The sequence below is a fragment of the Sorex araneus genome, chromosome X, assembly GCF_027595985.1.
Source record: "Sorex araneus isolate mSorAra2 chromosome X, mSorAra2.pri, whole genome shotgun sequence".
Taxonomy (NCBI): domain Eukaryota; kingdom Metazoa; phylum Chordata; class Mammalia; order Eulipotyphla; family Soricidae; genus Sorex; species Sorex araneus.
Window position 1 is genome coordinate 18,506,793 of NC_073313.1, and position 23,924 is coordinate 18,530,716.

The window sequence follows — 23,924 nt, forward strand, 5'->3', positions numbered from 1 at the left end:
ATCTCACTCCCAACACGCGTCCCCCTCCTTCCCGGCGACAGCTCGAGTCCCGGGCCCCGCCTCTCCTTAGACGCCCAGCCCAGGTTGCCGGGGCCTGGCGGGGCAACCAAACCTGGAGAGTGAGGAGGCGCGGCGCTCGCGGGCGCGCGCAGGGGAGCTTATACAAGGAATCAGCGGTATTCGGCCTCGGGGACGCGAGGAGCAGCGGCGCGGGAGGAGCGCGCGAGCCCGAGTCCGAGGACGAGCGCTCTCTCGGCATTGGCTCCTGCTGGAAGTGGGCGGGGCGGAGGCGGGACCTGGCGAGTTTTGAGGAGCTTCTTTATTGGCCCGCGCTGGCCGGCCGGGGCGGGGCAGTTAGCAAATTAGGCTGCGCGTTCGCCTTAGTGAGAGGGCGGGGTCGGGGGTTTCGATTAGTTGTCGCTGCCGCCCGGGAAGGTACGGCGGCGACTGGGGCTTCTGGAGCGGCGCCGTCCCCGGCCGGAGGTGGGCAACTCGGCGCGGTGAGTAGTCCGCCGCCACCCTCCCTCCGCGCATCGCTGCCCTCCCGTGTGTCCCGTCGCCTTGCAGCCTTTCTTTCGGTGCGTCTCCGCTTCGGGGCGACCCACCCGGTCCCCCCGGGCAGACGCGAGAAGGGGCGGCGGCGCCGGTTCCCCGGAACCGGGCGAAGCGGCGAGGGCGCTCCGGTCCGCCAGGAGCTCTTGGGCGACCCGCGGCGCCTTTGGCAAGATTTCCCCGGAGAGAGGCTGGGGTTGCCTTTGGGGGTGTCGGCAGTCGGGAGGGGGCGAGGAGGGGCGGCGGATCGAGGCCAGCCCGCGAGGTTCCCCCGGCGGCGGGTCTGCAGCGTCCCCGCCCCGTCGCCCCGCGGCGCGAGCTCCCGGGGGCTTGCGGTGAGGGAAGCCCCTGCCCGCCGCCGCCGCCGCGCCCGAGCCCCGCGCCCGAGCCCCGCGCCCGACTTCCGAGGGAGCCGGGGAGCCCGGGACCCGCCGGGGACGGCCAGCCGCCGCGCCGGCCCTGCTGACCTTGGCTGCCCGCGGGGGTGGGCGCGCGACCCGGCGCCTGCCCCGGGCCCCTCCAGTCTCCCCGGAACAAGTTTCGGGCGCTGCCGTGAAACTTCACGGCTGGCTCAGCGGGGAGAAGGTGAGATCGGCTCCTTCCCAGACCTTCGTACCTTTGCACCCTTACAGAAACGAAATCCTGGGGGTTGACACCGTCTTCCCCAACGCGGAGGTCCTGTTCGCCTCCGCGCGTTTGGAGCCCGCGCTGGGGGATCCAGAAGAACCCGGACCAATTTCAGGGCAAAGGCAGATCTTCCTTGAGGGGGTTATTTTTCCGCTTGACTTGACTGTTAGCGCACAGATGCCCGAGGAAGAAAAGCCTGACCTTAGGATCTCCGGTGTGAGATTAGACGGATCCCGGGATATTAAAGTAGTTGCAGATCAGCGTTCTCTTTCACACGATCGCTTTTAATTGGCTGGAATTTAAGCTGATTTTGGAAAGTATTGCAGACACCGAACAATTTCTCTCCGTGCATCGGAATTGGGGTTGTTTGCGCGTTAATGGTTTTGGAGTTAATGTAAAAGATTACACAAATTAATTTGCCCGAGAGCGTTCGACTGAAACAGGAGACATAAATATGTATAGAATAGGATTCTTGTTTTAGGTAACATCTGGAACGTTTCCAGCTCGTTCCTTTCTTGCTGTGGGGTTACAGAAAAGACATCTATACGGAGGCTCTTCGGCATTATACACGAATGACATTTACATGTAAATTTCCTTCGTGGTCCTTTGAGCATTTAAACATGTTTTCTTTGTCAAATGTTAAGAATCTATGTTTCCTTGCCCCTGTATGTCTAGTGCTGATTGCGGGGTGGGGGGGGGTTGTCTCATGTAATCTTGTATTTAACAATCCAATTAGGGTTCATTAATAATAGATTTTTAAAAGAAATAGATTTCTTTTAAAAGACACGATACTTGAGTACCTTTATGATTTCTTTATTTTGATTTCTTTATTAAAAGTACTATTTTATGTTTGAGCATTTTTGGCGTTGACACTGGAACAGGAGTAAGGAAGCCTGCAGCAGTATTACCAGTTTGACACCACCAGTGGGTGTTTCTGTTGACAAATGCAGAGAAGAGAACATTTGGGAAGGAAATCTTCCCCCCCCACCCCTCGGGTGGAGGGGGGAGGAGCCAGGGGAGAAGCTGTAGAACTAAAGCTGCCAGCACAGTGTATACTGAGCATTTCACAAGTACAAGGAAACCTAATTAGGAAAAATGTTTTAGTTTGGCTGTATGAAATAATAGAACTCCAAACGAAGCATGCTGAATAAAGTTAATTATTCCAAGATTGTTAAATAGTCGGCCGTTTCAGGGGAGTTAGGGTGGGGGGGGATGTCCTCCATTGGAGAGGATGCCAAATCCCTTTGAGTTGGCTGACCATTTTAACATAATCCAGCGGTTAATTTGACAAATGTCTATATGTGAAAAAGCAATCGAGTATTCTGATTTTATTTCCTAAGCTTAGAGGAAAAAAATCACATGACATATTAAGAAATAATTGGAAGTAGGTGTTTTTGATTGGTTGGTTTCTTTCCTGAAAGGATTCCTTTTCTCCCTTCTCCCCAGATTTGTGATTTATTCATGACTGAGGGACATATAGTAGGGATTTTCCCCCTCTTTATCAGGTTTTTCATTTTTACTAATACATGTTCCCTGGATGAAATCAGCCATTATTTTCACTGTGATTTTCTTGGAGTCATTTAAATTGGAGTGTGGCATCTACAGTATTCCCTGGGGTTTTAAAAGAAAAGACTCCCATTGAGGGGAAATTGCAGGGTCATATAGCATAGATGAGTAATGGAAGGTTGACTGATTGTGAATCAGATGTATTCTTTTCTACATATGTTCCATGGGGCTAAGGCTGTCTCATTTAATGAGAACCAGATTTGACATGGTATTTCTACATTGAAAGTGTAGTATTATTACATTATAAACTGAAGTACAAAGGTGGATAAATTCCTTTAAGTACTCTTACCTCTCTTCAGCACCCCCCCCCCCCCGCCCCTGCCATCATCCTTGCCTCACCACTGTGCATCCAAGAATCTGTTTGACTCTTTGAACAATAGTTGCATTGTTGGAGATGACAGTGGCTTCTGTTGCAGAAACTTAACCTTTTATTATGATTTACGTTTCAATTTACTTTGCTGTAGAAAGTTCAGCTACATCTGAGGATTTGGCTATAGGAAATTTATAAAAAAGTGAGCAGAGAACATAAGCCCTTTCCATGTGTCAGACATCTTTTTCTTTTTCCACTGTGAAAACTGGGTGGTTATCTCTTTGAATTTTTCTAGGAATTAGAAGTTATGCTCGAATAGTGCTTATTTTGGGGCAGTTTGTGTGGAGATCTAACTTTTTCTGCAATAAATAGATACCAAATAATAACAGAAGACACTGAAGAGAAAGGAATTAGCACACATAGATAAAAAATGTAAGGGAACCCCATTATATAGTCCTTAATTTTGGTATAAGAATAGCAAAATTTGAAGTAACAAGTGTCTTTAAAAGTCAAAAATGGCAGATAACTTGTTCACATGAAGGTATGTGTATTCATATATTCTCATAATATGCTTATGAGGTTCAGAATTTAATAATTTTAGAAGTTTTAGATGTTTTCCAACATCAGGTATGTTTTCTGTTCTTTTTTTTTTTTTTTTTGCTTTTTGGGTCACACCCGATGATGCACAGTGGTTACTCCTGGCTCTTGCTCTTCACTCAGAAATTACCCCTGGCAGTGCTCAGGGGACCAAATGGGATGCTGGGATTCGAACCCGGGTTGGCGGCATGCAAGGCAAATGCCCTACCTGCTGTGCTATCGCTCCAGCCCCTTCTGTTGTTTCTTTTTGTTAGAGGAGGAGATAGTCTTAAAGGTTTTTTACCACCTGTGATGGTGTCTCGTGGGTTGCATATTTCAATTTGTGAAAAGAATGCAATTAAAACACCACATTTAAACTTTCTGCTTTTGGAGGCTTTTCCAATTTATTTTTATTTTGTGTGTGTATGTATGTATGTGTGTGTGTTGGGACTACGCCCAGTAGTACTTCGGTCTTACTCCTTATCCTGTGCTCAGGGATCACTTGGGACCATTATGTGGTGGTGTTGAGGATCTCAAACCAAAGTCAGCTATGAGAAAGCAAGCACCTTAACCCCTAAACTACCTCTCTCGCCCACTAATTTGTAATCTTTAATTAAATTTTAGAAATATTTTGTTGGTGATGCATTATTTTAGTGCTTGGGATGAATGTTTTATTTAGTGAAGTAAATAGTTTTATCTGGAAAATATATGAGAGTCCCATAAAGCAAAGAAAGAGAAATTATGCCTCCAAGCTGGGGTGCTGGCTACTCCAGAATGGTGTGTGTTCTAGAATTTAAAAAAATACAGCAGCTCATGATTGGCTGTATTATTCAAAGATCTGGCCTCATTTCTCATTCAAGTTTGTATACTTGTTAATACTGAGAGGTAAACGTGGGTGCAGTTCTGTTGATGGGTATGAAAGCCAAGAGCAAGGACCTTCTGTTGCAGAGCCTGCTAATATGTCAGCAATTCAGATTTGGGAATTAGCAGAACAATATTTATTTGGTTAGAAGGACTTTGCCCGTTCAGGTCTTTGAAATTGTGTTGACAGTGGACTTCGAATTAAGCGAAACTCTACTTGGGACACATTTGTGTCTGAGATAGTTCTTATTAGGGTCAGGTTTTGGGTGTGATCACTTTTGGGGGGCAGTCTGGCACTTTGTAAAAATAAATGCTAATAGTCCATGTATTGAGACGTATCGAGTCCCAGATACCATGTTAAATAATTTACATGCATGGGCATATGTGTATACATATGTTCTCACCACATCTCTGTGAGGGAGGTGTTTTTTTTCTCTCTCCATTTACAGTTGACCAAATAAGCTCAGTGAGAGAAAATAATTGGCTGAGATTACCTAGCTAGTTAGCCACAGAGGCAAACTTGCATCCAAACCGGTCTGACTTGAACCTGTGCTCTTCAAAACATACTTTCTGCTTCTCTTTAGGAACCTGATTCCCCAAATATCTTTCGAGTTCCTGTTTGTCCCTCACTTCTGAGTGGCATTAGTGTTAGAAATATGCCTCCTGGAACTCATGGGTTACACTGGCGAGGCCTCCTGACATCCACTCCTGACACTCAGGTCTTTAAGCACAACTGGATAGGACAATTGGAGTGCAGACTTTTCTTACTCTGGTCATCATTTCTGTTTCTTCATAGATGAAGGTTGTACATAATTATTTGTCTTGTATCCTGCAGAATTCTGGATCAAATCCCTAAAGCCATTTTTTATTCCTCTGAGCACACTAGGGGGTCACTCCTGGGAGGGGGAGAAGGAGGGAGGGACAGAAAGATTCCGTGTAATTGTCTCCTCCTCCCCACTCCGCAAACGAAAGTGCAAAACTCAGGCGAATGTGTTATCCTATTTGGCCCATGGAAAGAAGGGGCTTTGAGGCAAAACTTTCCAGAGCAAGGTACAAAAACTATGCTTTAAAACATGACATTAAAGGGGCTGGAGCAATAGCACAGTGGGTAGGGCGTTTGCCTTTCATGTGGCTGACCTGGGTTCGATTCCCAGCATCCCATATGGTCCTCTGAGCACCGCCAGGAGTAATTCCTGAGTGCGAAGCCAGGAGTAACCCCTGTGCATTGCCAGGTGTGACCCAAAAAGTAAAAACAAAAAAACCCATGACATTAAAGTTAATGAATGATTTTTATATATCTAAACTTCGAAAACCAACCAATTCGTGGCTCTGATTCTGTGAAAATAGATTACCTTGGCTCATTTGCAATAAGTTAAGTGAAGGATCATTTAGTCAAAAGGAAAAGGTAAGTTCCAAACAGGGAGAAAAACCTTATAAAACATGTTACCTGACAAAGGATTAGTAAACAAAATATACTGGACAACCGCTGAGTATAGCCTAGTCATAGAAACACAAGGGAAGCACTGTCAGGACACGGAAATTAGTCTGTATGATAGTTGTCAAAACCTATTGGTCTAAACCACAGTGCACAGAATACCCAGAGTCAACTCAAGTGGAAACTAAGATTTTTAATTTAGAATAATGTCAATATTGGATTTGGGAAGGTGGCGCAAAGAGCTGGTGTGCATATCTTGCACGTGGGAGGTCTGAATTCAAACCCCACCCCCATTTGGACCTTCAAGTACCACTAATATGGTACTTGATAGCCTAACACCAAGCTGAGAATGGATGCCAAGCAATTTTAGGTGTGACCCCCAAAATAAGTGAGTATTTTAATCACTAATTGTAACTGAAATGACAAAGGGAGAACTAGTTTTGGTGAAAGGTATATTTTGGAGGTCCTGTACACTTCAAGCACAATTTTTCTGTTAAAAAATGCACTTAAAAAATAACTTGGGAGTTGAAGAGATAGTACTGAAAGTAAGCACTTGCCTTGCATACAGCTGACAAAGTTCAATCCCCAGAACCACATAAGGTCCTCAGTACCTGTATGAGTGACCCCTGAACACAGAATGAGGTTCGATTCCTCTGACCCTCTCGGAGAGCCCAGCAAGCTACTGAGAGTATCCCGTGCACACGGGAGAGAGAGCCTGGCAGGCTACCCATGGCATATTCCATATGCCAAAAACAGTAACAAGTCTCACAGTGGAGACGTTCCTGGTGCCCACTCGAGCAAATCGATGAACAACGGGACAGCAGTGCTACAATGCTACATAATGACTTACACCCAACATGAGGTAGCTATTTCTAATTAACCACTGGTATTTCATGTTTCTACATGTTCCATTATAACTTTTGACTTTGATTAAATTTGCTACACTAATAAAGGCTATGATGATGCTCCTTGAATTCAATTTTGTCGTTTAGATGCACTCTTGAGGGGAAATGGTACCCATTGCAGATGGGTAATTGTTATGACCTCAGTGAAAAAAAAACCTGCAGGTGACGTCTACAGTGATATGTTGCTGTTGGTTCTTAGAAGCTGAAAGCTGACAAAGAATTTTCTATTTGAAAGTAAAGTTTTTTTGCTACTTATGACCTCTTGTGATTGTGTCTGTGTCCGGGCGTGTTTTACCTTTTCCTTCCCTTTGTTGGTGTTGCGATGACCGGGGGCTGCATACACTTGGCCATGATACTTCTGTGCTTGGTGGTTGTGCCTATACACACACTTGGTGGCGGTGTGCTTAGAAACCCCCACATTTTTGTTGTGGGGTTGGGGAAATCACATATCGGATGGTGGGGGGAATGGAAATTGCAGCCCCATCCGTGGAAAAGCAGACACTCTACCACTCAGCTGTCTTCTGTGCATGTACCCTTTCATTTTTAAAAAATGTTATTTTTATTTCTGTGTATCTGGTGATGCTCTGGGTCTACTCTCAGCTCTGTGTTTGGCGGTTGCCCCGGCAGTGCTCAGAGACCATGCAGTACCAGGGATCGAACTTAGGCCTCCTTCGTGCCAAGCCTGCGCGCCAGCCCATGGAGCTGGCGCTCTGCTTTGGGTGTGGGTTTTCAAACGAGGCTCCTCGTAAGAAGCTGAGCAGTAGCTCAGTCCAAAGGAACACGGAGAGGTTCATGTTAGGGAGGCAAAGAACTTAACATCTTACTCTGTCATTGATGAGAGTCACTTTTGTCACTGACTACAAAGTTAGAAAGAAGTGATGAATGTTCTAGAACATCAGGCCGGAAATAATTTTGGTCATAGCAGGACAGTTGTTCTACATAGATGGGGACTATACAGAAAACAAGTTCTTATAGATATGTTTACCAGGTTTTTAAATTTTTTGGGGGGCGGAGGGGTAGAGAAGAAGCTATGTGTGGGTTGGGGCCACAGCTGGCACGTGGGCTTTCTGCTCAGGTGTGACAACTAGTAGTGTTCAGGGCTCAAACTCGGATCTGCTACTTACATGTGCCTTATTTCCTGTACTGCCTCTCTAGCCCTCAATATGCATTTTAAGCAGCTTTATTGAGGTGTACTTTACATATGATAAAATCCACCTATTTTAATTGTGCCATTCAATGATTCGGGGGTAAATTTTATGCAGTTACATAACCAACACTACAGTCCAATTTTGGAACATTCCATCACCCGAAAAGATCCTTCTTGCTAGCATGAATTTTTTTTTATCTTTTTTGCCTCCCCCTGAATCTCTTTTTCTTCAGACACTGAACAAAAATGAAATCATGTAGATCTTAAAATATATGCCTTTTAAAAATACCTTATGCATGTTCCAATTTCTTAGCATTTTTGTATTTTCCAAAGCTTTTTTCGAAAGGTAATAATAGCATAGTATAAAGGACAGTACTGTAACTGTACCGATTACTTTGCCTTTGTGATTTTGGTTTGACTTTGTTTTTGACCTGTTTTATTTTTATTTAGTTTTGCGGGGTACACCTGCCGACTCAGGGGTTACTCCTGACTCTGCACCCAGGAGTCACTCCTGGTGTATGGGACCATATGGGATGCTGGGATCAAACTTAGGTCAGTGGTATGCAAAACATGTGCCATACCTGCTATACTGTTGTTCCCACCCTGCGTCTTGATCTGTTTTAAACCAGCAAATGAATAGGATGTTCTTAGTGAAATGTTGAAAAAGCAGAAAAGAAGGGATTCAGGTTAGAGTGATAAAATTATTGGGCAAGAAAAAAAACTACAATTTAAGACTGTGGGCAAAAATAATTGGTTTTCTTGAGTTTTAAATCAAAAGCATGGCATATTTTATTGTTTGAGTTTTAATCTCCCTTCTGAGATTCATGCCTACTGTGCATGCCATAGAGCAAGCTTCATTAAATTTAGGTATTCAAACACATTGTCTACTTTCTATGTTGATTCAGACCGGATTATTAGGGGATTTAGAAACAGCTTAACCTGCAAGGCACTATTGCCGCTTTTTCCCTGTCTGCATTTTTAAATTGTAGTTACCTGGGGGAGGTGGGAGGTAAAACTAACTTGGGAATGAGTTGTTCAGAATCGGTTGGTCTCCACTAAGTTCACAGGCGCTTACTTGCCTTTGCTCAGTTTATATGTGTGAATAGATGGAACTTGGTACAGTAGTTCAGAAAGGCTAATTTTTGTGTACATATAACAGGAACACAGTGGTTTGGTTGCAAGTGAAGTGTTCTGGAAACTGTGTCTATTTTCCATTGCCCATAGATGAACATTTATCTGTGAAAAGTCACCCTTATAAGTACCAGGCTGGTAAATCAATAACTCCTTGTGTGCTAGGTTGTGCCTGGATTTTTAATAACAGATTAGCTGGAACTCTGCTCTGATAATAATAGTTTACTGTAAATTCAATCATAACTGGCTCAAAATAGATTTTTTCAACCGTTAATGGCTATGAATATGATACTGTTCTGAATTTGTAGTCTTTGTATGAGAAACATGTAATATCAAAGAGTAGAATGTAAGTGCTTTCTGCAGTGTGACTGTTTTGACTTAGATGAAAAACAATGATTTTGAAAGTAGTAACTTTGGTTTCTGGAAGGTAAAATATATGGTTAGATTTTATACATTATTTTTTTCTCTCCCTCCTCCCTTTGTCCCTCCCTTCCTTTCTATTGGGCCACGCCCAGCAGTGCTCAGGGCTTAGTCCTGGCTCTGCACTCAGGGATCACTCCTGGTGGGCTTAGGGGACCATATGGGATTCTGGGGATCAAACTTGGACTGATGCAAGCAAGATAAGCACCCTCTGTACTATCTTTCCAACTCTATTAAATACGTTATTAATTTGTTTTTTATTGTTTTAATTTTTTTTGTAAATTGAAATGATGGATCTCAAGTTTTTTTGCTTTTATTTTGGGCCACACCTGGTGATGCTCAGGGGTTACTCCTGGCTCTGCCCTCAGGAATCACTCCTGGTGGTGCTTAGGGGACCATATGGGATGCCAGGGGTCGAACTGGGTTGGCTGCATGTAAGTGAAATACCCTACCTGTACTGTTGCTCTGGCTTCATAGATCTCAGTTTTTAGATCTGTATTATGTTTAAAGATTAGGTTCTTGCAAGTATAAAAGTATACTGCAGTCAGATTATGCCTACATATATGTGAAGAAGATATGGCAGAGAAAAAATGGTGAAAAAAATAGTTGAAGAGAATCTTACTACTTGACCTTGTCCAGTTTTCCAGATAGAATTGGCCAAGAGTTGAAACTAGTTTCCTGTTACTAGGTTCCTTCAGAGGTTACAAAACCTATATATCCTAGAATTTATCTACATCCCACCTTGATTTTTCAGTCTCTTGTATTTTAATTTACTTTAATTGGTTATAATTATTATTGGTAATATTACCACTTAAATTTAATATTAGTAATGCCAACAGAAAGGTTTGTTAATTGAAATTACTTGAGATAGACAAAAGTTAATGTGCAGTTTGGTGTTTCATACTTTAGCAATTAAGTTTTTCTAAAATAATCTGTTCCACCTCCGAAGGATTCATTCTTTATTTAGCAAATAGTTACTAGCTGCTGTATATCAGGCTGATAGAAACTGGAGGGGGTTCTTGAAGGGCTTGTTTTGTTTTGTTTTGCTTTTGGGGCCTCACCTGGCTGTTTTGGGGGCTTATTCCTGGCTTGGTACTCAGTTGGCAGTGCTCAGGGAACCATATGGGGGGACCTGGGATTGAACCCAAGTACGGTGAGTGTGAGGCAAGCACCTTACCTCTCCCACCTCTGGGTTGGGTTCTAAATGAAAGGGACAGACAGCATAGCCTTGAAAATCAAGGTGGGGATGATGTAGTGCGTGGCGTGTACATGTGTGCACTCACACGCATGCACAAAGGAAGTAACGTTGGTTGTATCCATATTCTGGTTGGTGAACTAACTTCTCAGTAGAAGATGCTAGAGATATACACACACATATACAGACACACAAACACACACACACACACAGAGGCGTTTTGAAAGAATCCTTTTAAAGAAATGAAAGAAATCCAGTGTGGTTGGAAAGAGAAGCAGGTGATGGAGCAGAAAGAAATGGGGAGTGGGGGGTGGTGCTGTTGTCTTGAAAAGGCTTTAGTAGGCCAGCTGCTGGGTTTTTGAACTTGTCCTCAGTCTCCTGGGAAGCTATTGAAGGTTTTTAGCAGAGGTGTGACATGAACTGAAATGCTACAGAAAACAAAGAGTTTTAGCTCTGTGGAACCTTGATAATTTACCAGAAAGGTCACAGTCCCTGTAAAAGCACACTATTCTTCTTTCATCTCATTAAAATTTTGTTTTGTTTTTGTTGCGCATTTGGGGGCCTGCTCCTGGGTCTGTCCTTGGATGTCACTCCCACTGGTACTGGGGGGTGGGGGTGCCATTTGGTGCTGGGGATCAGCTGACCCTGTGCTTCATGTATTCCAGCCAATTCAACCCTCTCTCTGACCCTTATTAAAAAATTTGCATCAGGGGCTGGAGCAATAGTACAGCGGGTAGGGCATTTGCCTTGCAAGTGGCCGACCTGGGTTCGATTCCCAGCATCCCCATATGGTCCCCTGAGCACTGCCAGGAGTAATTCCTGAGTGCAAAGCCAGGAGTAACCCCTGTGCATCTCTGGGTGTGACCCAAAGAGAAAAAAAAAATTTGCATCAGCTGTTTTGATGGATTGCTTGTCATGTGTGATACTTTTTCCATTGTTTTTAAAGTCGTTTCTCCTTCACCACCCTGTTAACCTTATATAGGAATGTCATTTCTATTTATAACTGAATTAAAATTTTTTGTTCTAACAATGTAGCTCTTTTTCATATTTAAACTTAAAACTCCTTGCTGGTTCTCCCGCTCCCCAACCGCCCCCCCCATTTAAAACTCCTTGCTGGCCCCCCCTTTAGTCTGTTTTAGGTATTTAATATCTTAATGAAATAATTATCAATTATGAAGTGCCTAATGCAGTGTCTTAGGTCCAATTTAATGTTTTCCAGCATTTCTATTTTGTGAAATCTCATTTGAGCACCCACGGTGTTTTCATACGTTCTCGTTGTTGTGGGAGCTCTACCCTGTGGTCTGTGCCCCGGTGCCACACAAGGATGTGCTCTGGTGGCCAGGTTGGGCCATTCTGGGGATTGAGCTCAGTTCCAGCAGCTGACCCACGTCCCCAGTTCCTGTGATGCTTATCAGAGAACTTGGGTTGCTCTGGTTTGGGAGCTCCATCTTAATTTTGTGCGGGGAGAGTTTGGGGGCCACAGCTGGTGGTGCTTGGGGCTTACTCCTGCTTCTGTGCTCAGGAGTTCATATGCAATGCCACAGATGGAACCAGGGTTGCTTGCATGCAGAGGAAATGTCTTAACCTATGTACTATTTCTTCGGCCCACAGGAGCACTATCTTTAGCAAGAGTACATTTGCTAGTATAATAGCAAGAACTATTTCAAATTTGGTTCACATTCTGTGACCTTATCATCCTTTATACTAAACTGCTCTCTGTCAGGCTTTTTATGTTCAAGTGAGCTTATCTATGTAAAAGTGCTATAAAGCCTTTATATATCCTGACTGTTTCCTTTCTGCATCCCCAGTAAGTATCCCTACATGCTTATGTTTTTAAAAAATCTCCAGGCATTCTTTTTTTTTGCTTGCCATAGTAATGTTTGGCTGAGCATTTGTTCAAATCTTTCCTGGTGTAAAGCTTAGTTTTTGCTTGTATAGAATGCTGTTGCCCACTTTGTACACTTTGTTTGTGTATATATATAGATATATATCTATATATCTATTTCTATGTATAGAAAAATAACCACAGTGTTATCTCCCTACTGAAAATATTCCTTTGAAATCTATATTTTGATTTTTTGGAAACTGTTGCTGGGAACGAAACCCAAGGCCTCAAGTATGCAAAAGCTGCATTCTATCACCGAGTTATATCCCTTGTTTCTGAAATTTCCCCATTTGATGTAGTCTCTAACTTTGACTCTGAATTATTCAGCTGACTTGAACCATTCTATAACTGCATCTATTCTATATTCTTTCTTTATTGCTTTAATCTTTCTTCTTCAATGCAGGTAACTTAAAGTGTTTGAGTGGCTTGTTTCATTTCTGTTTTCACTTCTATCTAGCTCAGGGCATTTATTATACAAGAGTTACCTGCTTTCAGATTTCAGAGTTTGTTAAGTTTTGTTCTAGTGCTGTCTTCATCACTCAGAGTGACTGTCCTTGACTTATGTTGTGTTTTTGAGTCTTTTTCTCCACAGAGTTGGAAAGGAAGGGCATATTTGTTTGGTTTTTTTTTTTGACTGACCTTTTGCTAGGGCAACCTTCAATATCTCAGTGTCACTGTTGTTCAGGCAACTAAAAGGATAAGTGGATGGAGATACAAAGCCGAGTTGTGGTGCTTTGCCCTTATGGGGTTCGTAATCCAGCAGAAGAGGCAGGAAGCAGTGACTAATGTATTGGATGATCTGCACTTTCAGATGGAAATCCTGGGTGCTGGCACTCAAGGCCAGAAGAGGTGCACTTAAGACAGACTTAAGGGAAAGGCAATGATTGAGTGTTTGTGAAGAGTCATAAAGGAGGTCTGGGATGGCAGGTTGAGGAAAGGGTTTTTTGGGCAGACAGCTTATCCAGACATAAATCAAAGACCTAGCATTTGAAACTGGGAGAAAAGGAAGAAATACCATGGATTTCTTTTACATGCTTTCACAGCAGGAATGCCTCCACCCACAGTTTTTTATTTTGGGGTGGGAGTGGGGCCATACCCGATGGTGCTTAGGGACTGTTCCTGGCTCTGTGCTCAGGAGTTAACCTGGCAGTGGCTGGGGAACCATATTCACTGACGGGGATTGAACCCAACTGCACCCCACTTTTTTTTGGTTTTATGGACATACCCAGTGGTGCTCAGGGCTTACTCCTGTGGCCCCCACACTCTTAATTTTTTTCTTTATGTCTTCTTTTTTTTTTGTCTTCCTGCCCATTTTCATTTTGACCTGCGAGTCTATAAAGGAAATACTAAAATGTGGAGTCTAAATTGGAGTGGGATTTTTGAAAAGTGGATAAGTACATGTCTTAAGTTTTCTACTGTAAGCTTCCTAGAGACATGAAATATTGACTTTGGTAACCTGAGTGTATTACCTGGTACACAGACATTTTTTGGAGGGGGGACTCACCCTTGGCAGTGCTCAGGGGTTACTCTTGACTCTACACTCAGGAATCACTCCTGGAGGTGCTTGGGGGATCTTATGGGATGCTGGAGATTGAACCCAGCTCGGGTGCACGCAAGGCAAACGCCTTCCCCACCAATAGACATTTCTTAGGAATGGTGCCCTTTTCCTGCAAACTCTTCTGCCCTTCCTCACCCTGTCTCCCTGTCCCCTTATGCTAGTGCCTGCTTCCTTTTTCAGTGGAGAATTCTCTATCATGTACTTATCTAGTGCATCTCCTACTCTGCTCATCACATATCTAGTCACCAGTCTCTGCCATAATTGTCATAATTGGATCCACACAGGTGTATGACTATAGGTGCTAATAACTCCCTGTGGGATTGCTAAAAATTTTCTGCCAATGTTTATAGTATGGTAGACGAGAGGAACAAAGTTGTTCTTCTGTAAGAGTGATGAGATTTTTTTTATGATCTATCACATGAATTCATTGAAATGCCGAGCTCTAGCACATAATAGACTCGTGTGCATATGTTCATTTGCGTTGTACATTATTTAACACAGGGCAAAACTGACATCCTATGAAAATATTTGTTTATCATGTGGCTTTCTACCCTTCCAGATGACTGCTTATGTCCTTCCAATTGGGGAGCTGATTTGAAATATGTTACCACATTGTGGTAAAATACTTGCCTTACAGAAAGGCCCTCTGGGATGCAGTGATTTCACCAAACAGTGCGTCATACAGTTAGTTGTTAGTTATGTGGAAGATCAAAAAAATTTTAACACTCTGTAGTAGACTTTTGAATACTTTTTCAACATTTTGATTGCTTCTCTTAATATTTTCCCACTTTCCTCAGAAAACTCATACTTTCAGACTCTCTTATAGCTAGATCACAGAGTTACGGTCTAGATCACTTACAGAGCTCGACTTGTATGTTGTGGGGTGACCATCAAATGTAGTTGAATTGATGACCTGGGGATCATGTTGACGGAAGTGTTTGGTTTTTATTTTTTAATTGAGTTTTGGGTCACAGCCAGCGATGCTCAGGGGTTACTCCTGGCTCTGCACTCAGGAACTAGTCCTGCCAATGCCCAGGGGACTACATGGGATGCTGGGGATAAAATCCGGGTCATCCGTGTGCAAGGCCACTTACCCACTGTATTATTGCTCTGGCCCCAAGTATTTTTTTTTCTTTTTGGGTCACACCTGGTAATGCACTGGGGTTACTTCTGGCTCTGCACTCAGGAATTACTCCTGGCGGTGCTCAGGGGACCATATGGGATGCTGGGAATCGAACCTGGGTCGGCCGCGTGCAAGGCAAACGCCCTACCTGCTGTGCTATTGCTCCATCCCCGCCAAGTATTTGGTTTTTAAGGAGTGGAAATGGAAGAAATTATGGAATTTAGCATTGCCCTTAGTATTTAGTATGGAATTTAGTATTGGTGCTGAGTGGCAGTAATTTTTTTGGTGTTATTACCTGGGATTTGTGGTTAGATGACTTAGATTAATTTTAAAATATTTTCCATCATTATATCTAAAAAGATTTCTTTGTGCCATTACCTGTCCTCTTTCTGTGATTCCAGTTATTACTGTGTTTATATCTAGAGCCTTTCAGATTGGCTCAGTTCTTGTGTGCTTCTTTTAAGATTCTATTTTCTTTTAGTGTTTCGGTTGGAGGTAATTTTGTTTGACATATTTCAAGTTCGCTAATTCTTTTATTGGCCCCCTTGATTCTACTGATGAGCCTGTTACGGTACTCTTTATTTCTCTTAACACTTTCGCTCTTTTTATCACTCAACCTTTTTTTTAACACTATCATTTTATTCTTTCTTATAGATTACATCTTTTTGTTGAATGCCCCATTGGCTTTATTTGATTTTCACCTTTTGGGTTAGAGCCTGCACCATATAATTCATAGGTTTTATTTAGGATATTTTCGGGTTTTATTTACAATATTTCCAACATCTGATTATGTGTCCTCTGATATTTCAGTTTTTTGGAGTGCTTTTTTTTCCCTTTGCCCTTGTTGCAAACCTGACTTGTTTTGTAGAATAGTAGAGACATACATTTTATGCCTGTGAGTGGGTCCGTCTTCCCTTTTGCTAGGCTTTTAGTGTAGCGAGCAGAGCTAATTGACTCAGGAATTGGACTGCTTCGAGATTGCTTATTGCTATGGTTATTCTTAGTGCATCACATCCTCCTAGAGATAATTTGTGGAGGCGTGTTTTATGATTTTGAGTTTCAGGTCTTCCTTGTGAGTTGTGCCTTAGAGAGGGTCTCCTTCCCTGCATTCGTATTCTGTTGTTAATTTGTAACTGGAGGTTTGTTGGCTTGGTGGTGGTGGTCTGTGAACATTTGTACTGATTAAACCGGGTGGAGGCCTGCATCCAAGTCCAAGGTCTTGCCCCTCCCTTAGTTGTTGTGGTGCATATAGAGTGGAAACCTGCTCTTCTTTCAGAAGGGTGCGCACTCCTTTTCCCAGCTGCAGTGAGTTTCCACCAAGGGAAAGGTAGAAGTGCTTGAAGTTATTTCTCTTACAGTTGAAAAGCTTGTCTTCCATAAGGCAGATAGCGACAGAGGCCTTCCCGGTTGTTTCTTCCTCCCAAGGCACAGCTGCAGCTTCCTCCCCTCATGTCTACACCACAGTGAACACTCCTGAGAGCTCTTTCCTCTCCGTGCCTGGTGCAGTTGATGGAGGAATGTCGGGAAGGTTGGGATCTCTCTAGTTTCTGTGACCTCTAGCGGCTTCACACCATCTGGCTCAGCAAGCTTCATCATTCTTTTGTCAATTTTGTCAATTCAACTTAATGATTTGAGTTGAACTCTTATTGTTGTTCAGTTGCAGTCTACTCCTCTCACGCCCTGTCTCTCCTAAGATTTTGAGCCAAGTAGTTGCCCTGTGAGTTTAAACAGTCACAAGACTGAAGTAAGTTCAGCTCTTTTTCATTGAAGGGAGGGGAGTGCGATTATGTTCCTGCCAGTTTTCTTATTTCAGGGGGAAGAAGTGCATTTGGTTACCCTTGCCATTTTAACCTCGTTTAATTAAACGAAAGTTCCATTATTGTTTCTTATACTCCCCAATTAGGTAGATTTTACAGTGGTTTCCCTTTTATCCTCACCCCCTCTACCATGTTATTTATGTTTCAGTTTTGCCTTTTTTCCCTGTTTGTTTTGGGGCCACACCTGGCAGTGCTCAGGGCTTACTTCTGGCTGTTCTCTCAGGGATCATCTCTGATGGCACTTGGGGAGCCATGTAGGGTGCCAGGGATCGGGCCCAGGCTGACCCTCTGTTAGCACTCCAGCCCCAGCTTTGCCTATTTTCAAAAGAAGTTTTATTGGATCACCATGAGATACAGTTACACATTTGCATGATGACGTTTCACTCACACAGTGCTTAAGCACCCATCCCTCCGCCAGTGCACATTTCCCACCACCGTAGTTCCCAGTGTCCCACTCGCCACCCCCACCCCACCCCACTCCCTGCCTCTGTGGCACGGACAATCCTTCTTACTCTATACTTTTGGGTATTATGATTTGCAGTACAGATATTAGGACGTCATCGTGCTTGGTCCTTGGTCCACTTTCAGCACACATCTCCCATCCCGGGCAAGCCTTCCAATCATCATTCACTTGTGGGTCCCTTCTCCGTCCCAACTGCCTTTTCCCCCAGCATGTGGGGCCGGCTTCCCATCCATGGCATCATCCTCCTGACCCTTATCTCTACTGTCCTTAAGTGTTAGTCTCATATTATGCTACTTTATATTCCACAAATGGGTGCAGTCATTCTATAGCTGTCCCTCTCTTTCTGACTCATTTCACTTAGCATGGTACTCTTCATGTCCACCCACTTATATGTGAATTTCTTGATTTCATCTCTTCTAACAGCTGCATAGTATTCCATTGTATAGATATACGAGAATTTCTTTAACCAGTCATCCGTTTTTGGGCACTTGTTTTTTTTCCCAGTTTCTGGCTATTGTGAACAGTGCTGCAATAAACATACAAATACAGATGTCATTTCTACTGTGTTTTCTTTTCATATCTGGGATATATTCCCAGGAGTGGTATTGCTGGGTCATATGGAAGTTTAATTTCTAGTTTTTGGAGGAATGTCCATATTGTTTTCCGAAGAGGCTGGTCCAGTCGGCATTCCCACCAACAACGAATGAGAGTCCCTTTCTCCCCACATCTGCGCCAGCACTGGTTGTTCTTGTTCTTATTGATATGTTCCAGTTTCTGTGGTATAAGATACCTCATTGTTGTTTTGATTTGCATCTCCCTGATGATTAGCAATGTAGAGCATTTTTTCATGTGCCTTTTGGCCATTTATATTTCTTTTTTGAGAAAGTGTCTGTTCATTTCTTCTCCCCATTTTTTGATGGGGTTAGATGTTTTTTTTTTCTTGTAAAGTTCTACCAGTGTCTCATATATCCTGGATTTTACCCTTATGTGATGGGTATTGGGTAAATATTTTTCCCATTCTGTGGGCTTTTTTTTGTATTTTAGTCATTGTTTCTTTTGAGGTGCAGAAGCTTCTTAGTTTAATGTAGTTCCGTTTGTTTATATTTGTTTCCACTTGCTTGGTCATCCTTGAAGATGCCTTTAGCTTAATTATCATGAAGGGTTCTGCCTACATTTTCCTACATGTACCTTCTGGATTCGGGTCTGATATTGAGGTCTTTAACCCATTTTGATCTGACTTTTGTGCTTGGCATTAGACAGAGATCTGAGTTCATTCTTTTGCGTGTAGCTGTTCAGTTTTCTCAGCACTACCTGTTGAAGAGGCTTTCCTTGCTCCACTTCATATCTTTCTCCTTTAACAAAGATTAAGTGATCGTATACTTGAGAGGCTGTGTCAGAATATTCAGCTCTGTTTCATTGGTCTGTGGGTCTGTTTCTATTCCGATACCATGCTGTTTTTTAAAAAATTATTTAATTTTTAAAATTTTATAAAGTAGTTCACAATATTTGATTTCATTTAATATTTAAACACCAATCCCACCACCATTCCACCTTCCCACCACCATATTTCGGGTGTTTTCATTCTGATTCCCAATCCCTTGCCCCAAAGCAGAACCGAAATAATATATTTTGTATTGTTTGTAATGAAAAACTGCTGAAAATGCTATAAAAAAGTATCCTTAGAGGAAAGAGTGTGAAGATTGTTGTATTTCACCCAGGGGCCATTAAGCCCGTCTATAAGAGATCACTAACATATTGTTAAAGGTTGAGTCTTGTGTACTTTTTATATATGTATCTGTTAAAACATGTATATTTTTCCCTCTAAGATTGGTTGCCTCCTCCTTTGGACCCTATCAAATGTGGTGCCATAATCTTGGAGTATGGGTAAGGTGTGTGTTTTGAAGTAGTCGTGGCAGTGCGTTCCAGGAGTAGGTTTACTTGTGGGTGAGGATCGACCCGAGCGTGTGGGGAGTGGCTGTTAGCATGGCGGTGCTAGAGTTCTGGAGGTTTTCAGCTGCTGGGCTGGGTCCCTTGGTGTGGGGAGGGGTCTCACCCTCCCCCCTTTGAGGTGCCCTGAGTGAAACTATGCTCTTTTAATTACTACCGCTTTGTAGTGCAGTTTGAGATTGGGGAAGGTGAGATGCCACCCATCTTCTTTTTGCCAAGGATTGCTTTGGCTATTCGTGGGAGTTTATTACTCCATATGAATTTCAGGACTGTTTTGTCTGTTTCTTTGAAAAATGTCGTGGGTATTCTTATAGATACTGCATTGAATCTGTACAATGCTTTGGGGAGTATTACCATTTTGACAATGTAAATCCTCCTAATCCATGAGCAGGGGATGTGTCTTCATTTCTTAGTATTCTCTTTTGTAGTGTTTTGAAGTTTTCTTTTTTCTTTTCTTTTCTTTTTTTTCTTTTTTGCTTTTTGGGTCATACCCCGGAATGCACAGGGGATACTCCTGGCTCTGCACTCAGGAATTACTCCTGGCGGTGCTCAGGGTACCCGGGTTGGCTGCGTGCAAGGCAAACGCCCTACCTGCTGTGTTATTGCTCTAGCCCCTGTAGTTTTCTTTGTATAGGTCCTTCACCTCTTTAGTTAAGCTGATTCCAAGGTACTTAATTTTCTGAGGCACTATTGTGAACGGGATTGATTTTTTAATATCTCTTCTTTTTTATTATTTCTGTATAGGAAGGCCATGGACTTTTGGTGTGATCATATGGTTTTTATCTGTCCTTTTATTGATATGATATATTATGTTGATTGACTTGTGAATGTTAAACCATCCTTGCACCCATGGGATGAGTCCTACTTGATCATGGTGTATAATCTTTTTGATGAGTCATTGGATTCTATTTGCTAGGAATTTGTGGAGGATCGTTTCATCTGTATTCATTAGGGATATTGGCCTGTAATTCTCTTTTTGTGATGTCTCTGTCTGCTTTTGGTATGATGGTGATATTTGCCTCATAGAAACCGTTTGGAAGTGTTTCTGTTTATCAGTTTCTTGGAAAAGCTTGAACAGGATTTAGAGTAGATCCTCTTTGAAGGTTTGGAAGAATCCAGTAGTGAATCCGTCAGGGCCAGGGCTTTTGTTTTTCAGGAGACTTTTGATTACTATTTCAATTTCCTTGAGAGTGATAAGTATGTTTAGGTATTCCAAGTCTTCTTGGGTCAGCTTTGGGAGATTATAGGAGTCCAGGAATTTATCCATGTCTTTGAGGTTGTCTACTTTCGTAGCATAAAGCTTTTCAAAGTAATCTCTGATTATCCTTTGAATTTCTGTGGGTTCTGTTGTGATGTCTCCCTTTTTGTTTCTGATTCTGTTTATTAGGGGTCTTTCTTTCTCATTCCTTGTAAGTCTTACTAGTGGTTTATTGATCTTGTTTATTTTCCCAAAAAACCAGCTCTTGGTTTCACTGATCTTTTGGACTGTTTTTTGGGTTTCCATGTCATTAATTTCTGCTCTAAGTTTTATTATTTCTTTCCTCCTGTCTGGTTTGGGCTCCTTTTGTTGGTCATTCTTCAAGATAGTAAGTTGTGAGGTTGAGTTAATTCTGCAGGCTAGCTCTTCCTTCCTGAGAAATGCTTGTAGAGCTATAAACTTTCCTCTTAACGCTGCTTTTGCTGTGTCCCATAAGTTCTGGTAACTTGTGTCTTCATTCTCGTTCATTTCCAGGAATCTTTTGATTTCCTTCCTAAGCCACTCATTATTCAGTAGTGAGCTGTTTAATTTCCAGGTGTTTGGTTTGAATTTCTGTTCTGGGTGTGATTTACTTCTATACAGTTTCTGTCCTCTTAATTTTATGGAGGTATGTTTTGTGGCCCAGTGTGTGTTCTATCTTGGAGAATGTCCCATGTGCACTTGAGAAGAATGTGTATTCAGCTTTTTGGGATGAAATGTTCTATATACATATATCTGCTAGACCCCTGTCTTCCATTTCTTCCCTCAGATAAAGTGTATCCTTGCTGAGCTTGAGTCTTGCTGATCTATTGAGAAGTGACAAAGCGGTGTTGAAATCTCCAGCTATTATTGTGTTGCTATCAATGTCTTTTTTCATGTCTATTTGCAGTCATTTTAAGTATTTTGCTGGTTCCTCATTAGGTGCATATACATTTAGGAGTGTGAGTTCTTCCTTTGATCATTAAGAAAAGACCATCACTGTCTTTTGTAACTTTTGTAACAGTCTGAAGTCTATGTGGTCTGATATTAGTATGGCCACTCCCACTTTTTTGAGGGAGTTGTTTGCTTGTAGGATTGTTTTCCATCCTTTCAGTTTGAATCTAGGTTTGCTCTGCCTGTTCAGATGTGTTTCTTTCAGGCAGCAGAACGTTGGGTTCAATTTTTAGATCCATCCTGTCACTCTGTGTCTTTTAATTGGTACATTTAGCCCATTGACGTTGAGAGAGATTATTGTTATGGGTATGTCCCATCTTTCTGCCAAAGTTTGGTGTATTTGGAAGGCTTGTCTTGTCTTAAAATAGCTCGTTTAGTTGCTCTTGTGACCATGGTTTTGAGACGATGAAGTTCCTGAATTGTTTGTCTGTGAAGCTGTGTGTTGTTCCTTCTGATATGAGAGTCTAGCTGGGTAAGGTATTCTAGGTGAGGTGTTTATTTCATTGAGTTTGTTCCCTATATCCCACCACTGTCTTCAGGCCCTTAGCATTTCATCGGATAGGTCTGCTGTGAATCTTAAGGATGTGCCTTTATAAGCAATTTCATAATTTTATCTTTGTCTATGGTTTTCGTCATTCTGATCAGAATGTGTCTTGGAGTATTTTTATTTGTTTTTCTCTTAGCTGGTACCCTTCGAGCCTCCTGAATCTGATCTCATGTGCTCTTCAGCTCTGGGAACGTCTTAGCAAGGATGTCCTTGACAGTTTCTTCTTCGTTGGGGTTTTCTTCTTGTCCCTCTGGGACTCCAGTGATTCTTATGTTATTCCTCTTGGCTTCATTCGATTTTCTCTTGACATCTGTTAGTTTATTTTGAGGCTCTTTTCCATTTTCTGCTGTTGTCTGGAGATTCTCTGCACCTCATCTTGGAGCTCACTGATTCTGTCCTGAGCAGCTGTTAATCTGTTGCTGAGGCCTTCCACTGAGCTTTTCATTTTACCTACCAAGTTTTTTAAGTCTGTGATTTTTTTCTTTTTTAAAAAAATTTTTTTTATTGAGCCACCACGAGATACAGTTACAAAGTTTTCATGTTTGACATTCAGATATACAATGATCAATCACCCATCCCTCCACCAGTGCAATTTTTCTACCATCAATTTTTCTACCATTATCCCCTCCACTTCCATCCCAGTTCTTACCCTGCCTCTGTGTTCGATACTCTCTCTCTAGTTTTGGGCATTATATTTTGCTCGGATATTCCCACCACCATTCAAGCCTGCCTTCCAGGGACAGACGCTAGATCATTTATTTTCCATTTCTCACTTTGCATATCAGAAAAGGTTCGGCTGCTTGCTTCAAAGGAGTAGTCCTGATACCCACATACCAGAGCCATGTTTGTAGAAGCTCATGGCCACTGGGATTCCTTCTGGAGAAGGTGGGGAGACTGCACCTGCTCCATCTGGGGCATCCCGGTGATATCGGCTTGGTATGGGGAGAATTCTCTGGTGTTGTGGTGCCCGCCGGGACTCTTAATTGCTGGGTGCAGGGCAAGATGGCACCAGGGGTGGGTTGAGGGCATGATTTCTGGCTTCATGGGCGGACTGGAGGCTGGGATGGAACTGCCCGGTTCCAGTGCCACCATGCAGTTCGGAGGAATAGTCCTGATACCCACATACTGGAGCCATGCTTGTAGAAGCTCATGGTCACTAGGATTCCTTCTGGAGAAGACGGGGAGACTGCACCTGCTCCATCTGGGGCACCCAGTGATATTGGCTCAGTATGGGGCCCGGAGAATTCTCCCAGGTCTGTCATTTCTGCTTGTATTTTTTTTCAAATGTTCCTCACCTCCGCCTTCATGTCCTCTTGTATATTATCAGCAATCGATTCCATTGCTTGTTTGAGCTCCTTATACATCCTTCAAAGCTTTATTTTAAATTCCTTATCTGAGAGATTATGGAGTTCATTGTTACTCTTTGATTCATCTGGACTAGCAACTTCAATTATTAGGCTTGTGAGTTTCTGCATTGTTTTACCATAGTAACATTTGTGTTTTTGGAGTTTTTTCTCCTCTTGTATGTTATGGCCCCTGCAATTGGGCTATTTTTGTGCGTTGCCATGGCTTATCAATAGGTGTGTGTGAGGCCTGGGTTAACTAGTACCTCAAATGTGGGGTGCAGAGAAAATAAATTCTTTTAGAGCATCCACTCGGTTTTGTGCTTAGGGGTTTAAAAGGTATTCT

The 23,924-nt window shown here is 42.7% G+C and overlaps 1 protein-coding gene across 2 annotated transcripts in view; it reads left to right on the plus strand.

Annotated features, from left to right (window-relative positions):
* The first annotated feature begins 399 nt into the window (after window positions 1-399).
* Window positions 400-23,924, plus strand: part of CDKL5 (cyclin dependent kinase like 5) — a 214,550-nt gene continuing 191,025 nt past the window's right edge. For both annotated transcript variants that reach the window (XM_055123544.1, XM_004612219.2), the window contains exon 1: window positions 400-500. The gene's annotated coding sequence lies outside the window, so the exon portion shown is untranslated. The remainder of the gene's footprint in view (window positions 501-23,924) is intronic.